We start from the raw sequence: 10361 nt of genomic DNA, 5'->3' as shown, positions 1-10361 counted from the left end.
AATCTGAACACAATTTGCACACAGTGGGAGGAAGGGGGGGGTGGAAGGAGAGCAAGTGCTGTGTGCACTTTTGATATCATATCCTCTCAACTCTTTCTTGCCCTCTGCTGACATGATCTCATTTTCCTGTCCTACAGGCACAGGCAGCCTGTATACTGACGCTCAGAATTCACAGGGTACTTCCTGTTTCATGTAAATCATTCGGAGGCAGGAAATTGATTTCCTGCATAGTGAGAATTGGTGCAGCGATGCACCGTGTCCTCATAACCTATGATATGATAAATTACAGTTTGTACTGGGTGGTGAATCGAGAATATGGGTTTGACTTTCTATAGAATGTTATGAATTGATGCTTTTGCTTAAGAAAATGATGAGAAAATGTTGAAAAGTCAGGTACAAGGTGACAGTAGACACAGGCGGACCACATTAAGCACCAATGGGATATCAGGACAAATGGAAAAAACATGATCTAAGATCCAAGGACTGATTCCATTGCAGAGCACACACAGACACAAAATTGTACACACTCACTCCAGGGCCAGTTGTCCCAGAAGCCAGTTAATCTTCCAGCATGTCTTTGGGCTGTGGAAAGAAACCGGAGCACCCAGAGGAAACCACAAGAACATGGGGAGAACGTACAAACCCCACACAGACAGCACCCCAGGAATTGAACAGAGCCACAGTTCTGTGAGGCAGCAACTGTAGTTCAAGTTCAAGTTTATTTGTCAATCCAGCCATATACAAGTATACAGATAGCGAGATATCGGTCTCCAGGTCTATGGTGCGAATACAGACAAGGCACTGACAAGACAATGCTATAGACAATGTAGACATAGATATTTCTGACAAGGTACAGGATACATAAAGTGCAATGTGCTTAGTGCAATTTACTTTACAGGATTGTGCAAAGAATACATCAGACAGTATGCCTGACAATAGGCAAAAAAGAACGAGGTTAAAAATATGGAACGCTTCACGAATCTGAACTGCCCCTCTGTACGTTCACTCCTTCAAAATGAGGTTCAGCAGTATCAGTTAATTTAACTGACCCAATGGGCAGAAGTGATTTGATTAAATGAGCAGGGGGTTGTTTTCTTTTTCCTAAGAAATGATTAGAGTTCATACTGAAAATCCCAATTTCGACTTCACTGTCCCAAAACATTTGGAGAGCATTGCACATTGTACAATGTACATTTCAATATCTGGCAATATATAGTGTTATTTCTCAAATTAAAACTAGAGCTGTTTTGTATAGTCTAGTACATTTCTCAAAGTGTATTTATTTATGTGATAAAGTTCACTTTTGACACAATCACACATCAGTCAATTTTCTTGTTCTCTACATACTCTGTGTATGTCAGTAACAGGATACCAGAAGTAGTTGAAAATCAGAAAGGAAGATGTAAGTGAGTTTACCAATATTAAATGTAGCATGGTTTACACAAGAAAAGAACATGTGCTAAATATACAAATATGTGCATATTTCTAGTTTAATTCAAAGTATTGTTCCCCAAAACATATTATGAGCTACAGTATATACCTATGACCAGCCTAGCTCTCAGGCAGCTCATGAAGCCTAAGCATATGGACAGACTACAATGGTAAAAAATACCATTTTAATAACGTTCTGGACTTAACAGACAAATAAAAACATCTTCTCTGATGACCCAACACCAATCATCACCATGAATCACTTTCATGGTGGCTAGGCTAAAAGAAACCCGGGTGAAAATGTGACTTTCACCCTTCGCCAGTTACCTAATTCTCTACATGTACTGTAAGTCTGCTGTACCCAGAAGTGATGGTGGCCCCGCTCCCTCTAGTGGCTAAGCAGATGAAATGAATATGGTCACAGCTGCTGGCCTGGCACAATGTTAAATTGTATTGAATGATGTGAGCATGCATCTCATATTTCTAGCATGTTGCAAAATGTTAAATTTCTGTAAAGGACACATCTCTTAAGTCTTATTAGGAACCTGCATTTGTTTTACAGATTTTTCATTAAAGGAATGTGCTTCCTGTTCTATGTGATACATGCTCCATCTCGCACAGTACAGTACAACCACCCCCTTTGTCAGGGTGTATAACTGCTGATATCTGGACCAAGGCTGTACCTGGGGGTACCTGTAGTTTTTAATGGGGGAGCAACATATTAAGATAAAAATGGAAGAACTGAACCCCAAATCCATCAACTCCTGTCTGTTGCACTGTTGTACTTCGTGTGGCCACAATCACAGATGTTGTTGAAAATGAAGACACTAACCAAACATATTTCGAAGAAATTACACTGAAATAAAGGACACTGCAAATTTACTTATACACAGTACTTTATTAAAACAGTACAACCCTTCTTGCTGATAGTATTGTAAAACAAAAGGAAATTATTAATCAAGGTAAACTACAAAACCCCTTTAAATTAAAAATACTCATGTACTGCATAATGCTACAACCCTTCTACTGATTAGGCCTACAGCTATCCGTTAACAGTTATGGCAAAACCAACAATTGTAAAATAATGAATTCTATATTGCAATTACAGGAGGGTGCATAAAACTACACAAGTGGCTGTATTGCTAGGAGTAAAGATGAAGAATATTACAGTAAAGTGTAAATCCTTGCTCATTCCTTCCAGTACATGAGGCACAGCCTACTCAGAGTCAAGCCGCACATGAGGTTGATTTTGAGATACAGTGTAGTTCCATACAGTAGGTATTGGCAAGATCTAACCATGGGACTGCAAGCTCTCCTTGATTTTGAATTGCACTTTCAGTGATCTTAGAAATGATGCTAGCTTGTTCCGGGCTGCCAGACACATCTAAAACACCACCCTTCTGTGCAAATGTGTCCATAGAATTTTTGTTCCACATGAACCTAGTCAATCTACCAAAATTGCAAAAGAAATGTTACCTTCCACATGTGAAAATGAAATGTTTTGGGATTGCTTGAGATTTGCTGAGTTCTGCTCTTTTGGTATGAAGCACCTGTGGTGTCATACAGGGTGTGTTTGGCAGAGAGGAGGAGCTATGGAGCTATAGGAGTGATAGAGAACTAGGTGTTACTACAGCTGAAGAGTGTTTGGAAGCTAAGGAGGTTCAGATGGAGGTGTGATTACAAGACCAGGCTGAATATGTCCCTGGGAGAGTTCAGGCCAGGAAGTCAGATGAGAGTTAGTGGAAGAAGAGACATGAGGTCAGGTCTGCCGTTAATATGCTGTCACGATCATAAACCCCTCCTCTTAAGGATGCTCCAGCCCTTCCTTGTTTAGTGTTTATCTCCTGCACCTGCCTCTGGCTCCTGCCCCCGTGCTATAAAAACCAGATGTTCCTGCCAATCTGGGCTCAGCTTTGGAAGATGGACGCCCGGAAGCCTGCCTACCCGCGAGTCCAGGAGCGACTCGGCGGCATCGGCTTCACAACGGCGTCCTGACCATCTGGGTCTGGGACTGGGAGGATCTGGTCCCATTACCCCCCCCCCCCCTTTTATTCCCCCAACCCTTCGCTGGATCCTGCTCCAGCTTTTAGCTCCGTTTGTCTTTGTCAGGATGGATCACCCGGTCTTGGACTTTGGCTTCACTCTAGATATTCTTACAGACTCCCCTGGACTTGTTTGCCTAGGACTCACCCCCCTGAACATCAGCGCCCCATGGTCACGCCCCCTGTTTTCCTTCCAGTCCCTATCCTCGCCTTTTCCCCCGTGTTTTCTCACTCCTCTCCTGATTGTGCTGTCTGCAAAGGGTCCTGAAAAAATGCTTCGGGACACATGCAGGCTGAGGCTGTGTCTAATAACAACAGCAAAGAGCAGGTCTACCAGATGTGAGAGCAGACTAGTGGAGAAGAACATCAAAGGAAACCTGGTAATATCTGAGTGAGAAGGGAATTCCAGAGGGAATAGTCCAACGAGAAAGATGTGATTATTTAAAGAGAAAGCGGCCTGTTGAGTGTGAGAACAGGGCTGAGGAGTAAGTCTGCTGTGAGTGACTTAAAGCTCCATTGAGAGGTGGAGTTAGTTAGCGGTGCTGTCTGGGCGCAGGAAAGGGGCACTGCGTGTGCACAGCCTAGAACGTGAGAGGGAGGCATCTGAGAGGTTATGTGGGTTTGATCATGAGCGAGTCAGGTCTCAGCCTGAGAGTGAGACGCTGGCGACTCTGAGTTGTGTGAGACCCAGCCCAGCGGTGTTGGGAGATGACGTCAGTGGCTGGAGGCAGACCTGGACTTGGTCATGAGAGGACCAATGGCTACGGTGAGGGAGCAAGAGTCTTCCTGAGTCATCTAGGAGAAGGAGGCTCCAGCTCAGGAAGGGAGCAGGAGGCTCCTGGAGGGGTGGCAAGGAGGAAGGGGACTGCTAGAGAAATCGAGGAGTTTCATTGAGGTGCAAGGATGGCCTTGAAGAGCAGCAGCCTCGGATGTTGCTGTGCGTGCTCACTGGTAAGGCAAAGAAGGCAGTAGAGAGGATCTGGACCATCGGGATCGACCGAGTCAAGGGTGTTCCACTGCAGCTCCCCGGAAGGGACTCACCAGAGGGTGAGAGCTGGAGGTGAAGCTCGTTGAGCTCGGGAAACCAAATTCTCTGGAAATTTGACTTTATTTGAATATATTTTGTATTTCAGTGCATTGCATTAGAGTTGAAAATTATGCAAATAAGTAGTTACTGCAGTTAACCAGTTAGAAAAATACAGTAGGTTGCAGTAATGTAGTGTGAACGTTTTTGGCACTTCGACATGAGCAAAGGGAGACATGAAAGGATGTCATCGGAAAGTGTATTAAAAAATGTTCAAACAAAGGGTTGTGATAGAATGGCACTGGTGAGCTACCTGCCCCGTCAGACGGTAACCACGCCCACTTGAATGACATCCCCCGCAGGCCCCGCCCCGCGCACCTGTCTGCCGGGATCTGCGAGAGAGGAGGGAGCTGAGTGAGTTTGCTCCGCGTCTTTTCATGACTAGTTTTATTTTTCCTTTATTTCAATGCAGATAAGCTTTAATTCTTATAATAATGTAGTCTAAAACTCGGAGGAGAAAGGGGGTAAAATATGTCTTTTCATTGGGAGCTAAAAAACCTTTTGTATGTCTGTTCTTTTCCACCCCTTTTCGCTTTTTTTTAACGGGCCACTTGTGTTACACAAACAGCGTGAGTATTTCTTTTACATCGAGAAAAAGCTCTGTTGTAGCAGTAAAGTCACTGCTGTATTGGCAGAATGAAAACGTCGTTATCTCAAACTTTATCAAACACTTTTCAAACAAATTCGCTCACAAACTGAAGCGTGTCCATTTATCCAAACCGAAAATAGCCTATCTTGAATTATAAGGTTGTTTTTTGTTAATTGTATGGTAGGGGATTGTATTCTAATATTCGTGGTAAAAGTTCAAATACCTCTTAGTTTCAGTTGTCTTTAAATTCTAAGTTGCTGGTTTGTGTTTTCAATGTAGTACCTTCGGGCACGACATGATTCGGACTAAATGATATGAGTGTAAAAGAAAGTAGGAACATTTTATTAATTTCTGCACACGTTCTTGTGTTTCCAGTTGTGTGTCTTGCGGAAGGACATGCTTGGCTCAGCTGATAACTTCACTATGTAAGTATAAAGCTCTTTATTCGTTTACACGAATGCGCTATACCTCGCGAAACTTTTTGTTGGAAAACGCAATGCTCCCTTATCAAAAGAAGACTTAAACTAGGAGAAATTGGATTTCTTCGCGGTAGAAATTCTGACTCGAGAACATTTTAGATCTGTTGTTTGTTGAAATCAGTCTCTGCTAAAACTGCACCCACTTGAGCTTTTTATACGCACAGTACAGATTCATTTGAAAACGTTTTGGTTTCCAAATTTCATCGCAACAGTTAAAAACAGCAGAGTTCATAAAGATTTCGGTTGTGTTTACGTGTTAACTGAGTTTCAGAAAACAAATATGCAATTTAAAATGGAAATCCCGAAAAAAAAGCATTAGAATATGTTAGTTTCCATCCAATCGATACCCATGTATCTATATTGATTGTGTTGTGCCTTTGTATTTTCCACACTTTAAATTCAAACCTAAGTGCTTCGATATCCCGTTGAACAGGAACATTTCTCGTTACACGAAGCTAAGGGCGTTATTCCAACTTTAATTCTCTTAAATTGTTTCATCTTCTGGAGGTGTCAGTAAATACGGAAGCTCGATCTAACTAGCTGGTACAATTTCGAGATGTTGTTTGTAACAGAAAGCACAGCTAATACTGATTTCTTTTGTTTTGCAGGAAAGGCAACGAAGTTCCCGTCTTCACTCTGGTCGCTGCCTCGACAGATCTCTCGGAGAAACAGTAACGTGCTGTATGTTTCTGTGCTTTTCCATGTACTTGCATGCTAATGTTTTTGTTCTCTGTTGACTTGTAAAAAACTTTAACGTTAATGTAGTCTTGCTTTGACGCTTTGTAATTTAAAATGTGTTAATTTTCACTTCGAGTCTGTGCATCTCTCGTACCGGAATGCTTTGTTTTGTGTGAAATTTTCGCTCAATAAATTATTTATTGGATTTTGATGTTTTGTTCTTTCTGTTCTCGTGCAGAGTTCTGTACCCTCTTGGTCCTGAAAAACCCCGGTGTTGGTGAGTTTTTTGGCGGAGAGACTTTACTAACAGTTTCTGAGGAACGATGCGAAGGGCTGTTTTTTCCTTGTTGTCACTGACCGCAAGGGGACACCCTATCGCTTTGTGACTTGGAAACTGCAGAGGCTACCCCCTTGTTAAGTCTGTCCAGATTTTCCCGCCAAAAAACTTAGTATATACCGGGGCTCTTTCAGGGCGTGGTCTCCTCCCATCACTCAAACCCAGCCCCGTCTACTCCTCTTTTTGGAGAGAGGGGCTGGGTGATTGACTCCAGCTCTAGCCAAGCCCACTCACTCCCAGCAGGAGGGGAAGGCAGGTCTCCTGGTGTGGACTTAGAAGTCTGTTGGTTACAAGCTGTGACTGATAGGCTGAGTCCGCCCTGGGTGCCTCCTCTCAGCTGGGAGTGAGGGGGCTTGGCTAGAGCTATCCTCCCTTCTCCTCCCCTAGGGGCTGTACCTGGGCTCACTGCTAGGGACCCTAACACCCCAGAGACTATCTAAAAAGGCGGGAAAATCTGGAGCGACTTAAAAAGGGGGTAGCCCCCGCAGTTCCCAAGTCACGATGCGATAGGGTGTCCCCTTGCGGCCGTGGCGCAAAGTACAAAAAACCCATCACATCGCAAAAATAGAAGACAATTCAGAAAATGAAATCAACACTTTTTTTATTGCAGAATATACAGCACAAACAGTAGCAGCAGTCAGCAGGAAACATTAAAAACTTCAATACATCAGGGGAAAGATACAGCACTGAATCGGTACATTACAGATCAAGCCACTGGAGTAAAAAATGAAATTCAAGGAAAAGCACACACTCAAGAATAACTTGCCAACGCACAAGGAGTTGCTGGAGCGGAGCTGGAAAGGAGATCGTCGGAGTGCCGAGGAGCAGGAGCCGCAGAACTGAAGGCAAAAGAAAAATAAACATTAACAAGATAACGGATTTGCAGAATCGATTCGCTTGATTTTCTGAAGTCTATTAACTTTTTAAATCAGCTAAAAAAAGAAACCAATGATTTTTTTAATGAGAAATCACAGATACTGTACATCTCCGCCCCACTACTCCAATATTTCGAAAATTCGTTCAGCCATGTAAATGCAGTGCTATTTATACATTCACAGCGTGTATCATATTCGAGTGAACTCCCTGCTTTGAAAACCGTCGTTAAAAGTTTTAGTATTATCCGTCTTTACCCAGTGGTTTCAATAGACGAAGAATCCGAGACTTAGAGTTTCCCATCTCTATTCAACAGAAGCACCACGAAACGAAGAGAAGCTTGGTATAAACCCGTTCTGGTGTTAAAATGCAGGGAAGTGGGTGTTGTCTTACGGAGTTACACAAATATAAATAGTATAGCGAAAGGTAGCCTTACTTACCCTGGGGGAAAAACAACTTTCATAACTGCAGGCGCGTTCTTGAAATCCTTTGTCACCTGGAGAAATAAAATAAAACACGAATTAGTCAATTCAATATTTTCACAACTGTATAATTTTGGAGCGGAAAGCTTTATTACACCCCGAATCCGCAAAGGAGAGATCCAACAGAAACTGACTTTATACAGCAAATGTTTGAAGCTAAACTACAGCACTAGAGACACCATATAAAAAATACAGAATTAAAATAATTAAATGAATGATTTAATATATACAGATATATTACAGATCAAGCCACTGGAGTCAAAAATGAAATTCACAGAAAAGCACACACTGTCAAGAATAACTTACCAACGCACAAGGAGTTGCTGAAGCGGAGCTGGAAAGGAGATCGTCGGAGCGCCGAGGAGCAGGAGCCGCAGAACTGAAGGCAAAAGAAAAAAACATCAAGTTAACAAGACATCAGATTTGCAGAATCGACGCGCTTGAAGTCTAACTTTTTAAATAAGTAGAAATATACAATCCCGCTCAGATTCACTAAAAAATAGTCCCACTATATCAATATTTAGAAAATACTTTCGGTCACAGACATTCAATGCTACAAATAAATTTCAGATCAAGCACCACTTACAGCGGGTTCGATAAAACTCCCTGCTTCGAAAAGCATCGTTAACATTTGTTAGTGTTATCCATCTTTACTCAATGCATTCAATAGATGAAGACACAGCGCCCTAGAGTTTTTCTTTCTATTCAACAAAAACACAACGAAACTAAAAAGAAGTTAGAATACTTGTATAAACTCGTTCTGTTTTAAAATGCCGGCAACACGTGTTGTCTTATCGAGTTGAAAAAAATAGGATGGCGAAAGGTAGGAATATAACTTACCTTCAAAAAACACTTTTTATAACCGGAGGCCCCTTCTTTATATCCTTTTGTCACCTGGAGAAAAAAAACCAAACGAATTAATCAATTTCATGTTAATATATTAGAAGTTCGGAGTGGAAAGCGTTATAGCCCATATCCGCAAAGGAGATATATCACACAACAATTGACTTTATAAAGGAATTGTTTGGTGGTAAACTACAGCCTTACATACCTAGAAGTACCATATATTTAAAAAAGCTGCAATGAAAGGTAGTATAAGAACGCTTAATTGGAAATTTTAAAACGTCCAGAGCACGCCCAAACGGAGAGAACACTCATTTCGGCGTCCTAAAACACAAATTAAACCGAAATACATACAATTAAAAATGTAAGCTTTGTCTTTCTTTCCTCAACGTAATATTTGCATTTTTTAACTTAAAATAAGAAAATTAGAAATAAAACGCAAACGCACCTAACGCCGCAGAGACTCGTCCCGCCGCCATCTTGCCGGGCGCACCTGTGGAACAGGTGGACGGGGCGTGTCCGCTGAGGAAGGTCACTCTGGAGGCGGGCTCGGCTCCTGAAGGACAGCTGGGGATTCAGTTCCAAGGGTTCAACACTGACGTTACTGATAATACACAGACATTTTTACTCACCAAAAAATGCATAGAGTATTTAACGGCTGACGATTTTCAGACAAACTGATACAATGACATTCACCTACTAGGAACAACACCCACTTGTTCGCCGGAACGTTTCGCTTGTGGCCAGTTGACCGAATCAAGAGAAACGTGCTGGAGAGAGACCCCTGTCGCTTCTAGTTAGGACTGCACCTCTCTTTCACTGCTGATGCCACACCTGTCCTGAAGGTGTCACAGTGGTATAAAGGGCTGCTTTTTAGAATTGAGTCAACAACTAATCATTTATAAAGGACCTAAACCACCCAATTTACCCTGTTTTGGAAGGCCCCGAAAATGGAGCCCCCCAAAACGGCCGGCGTGGTAGAGAACAGCCCCTTCTACAAACTCACCCCGACAGCGCGAGAGCTACACCCGGGGATAAGATCTCACACTGACGGGGAGGCTCGGGGCTCGTGTTTAACTCACTCTGATCTCCGAGAGTCGCTCTGCTTTCTGAACTTTAGAAGTGTCCGATGGTTCAGCCCGCGGAGCCACCAGGCCGGCCATACAGCCCCCCGGGCATGTAACTCTCTTATTCAGTCTGAAGCCACGTCCCAGTTCCGACACCAGACACTTCCCCCTGTTTTCTCGCTTTCAAACATTAAGTCTGCTGAGACGCCTTTATAATGCGATTTTCTAGCCCTTTTGCGACAGGACATGACTTGTTTAACTTTTCGAATGACGAGGAAAAATAAAGTGTATAAAATTGTAGTAGACTTGGAGGAGCCTGTATGTCATGTGTCGTGAAGTCTGAGACGCTTAAATGTTAATGTTTTCATAAAAAAAAACATTCTGAAATTTTTATAAAGATAACTTAAAAAAAACTAGGTGAGCGATTAAATTAATCTAAATGTTTTCTACCCCAGC

This window comes from Atractosteus spatula, chromosome 22 (genome assembly GCF_055471065.1).
Source record: "Atractosteus spatula isolate fAtrSpa1 chromosome 22, fAtrSpa1.hap1, whole genome shotgun sequence".
Taxonomy (NCBI): domain Eukaryota; kingdom Metazoa; phylum Chordata; class Actinopteri; order Semionotiformes; family Lepisosteidae; genus Atractosteus; species Atractosteus spatula.
Note: the sequence above shows the minus strand (reverse complement) of the source record.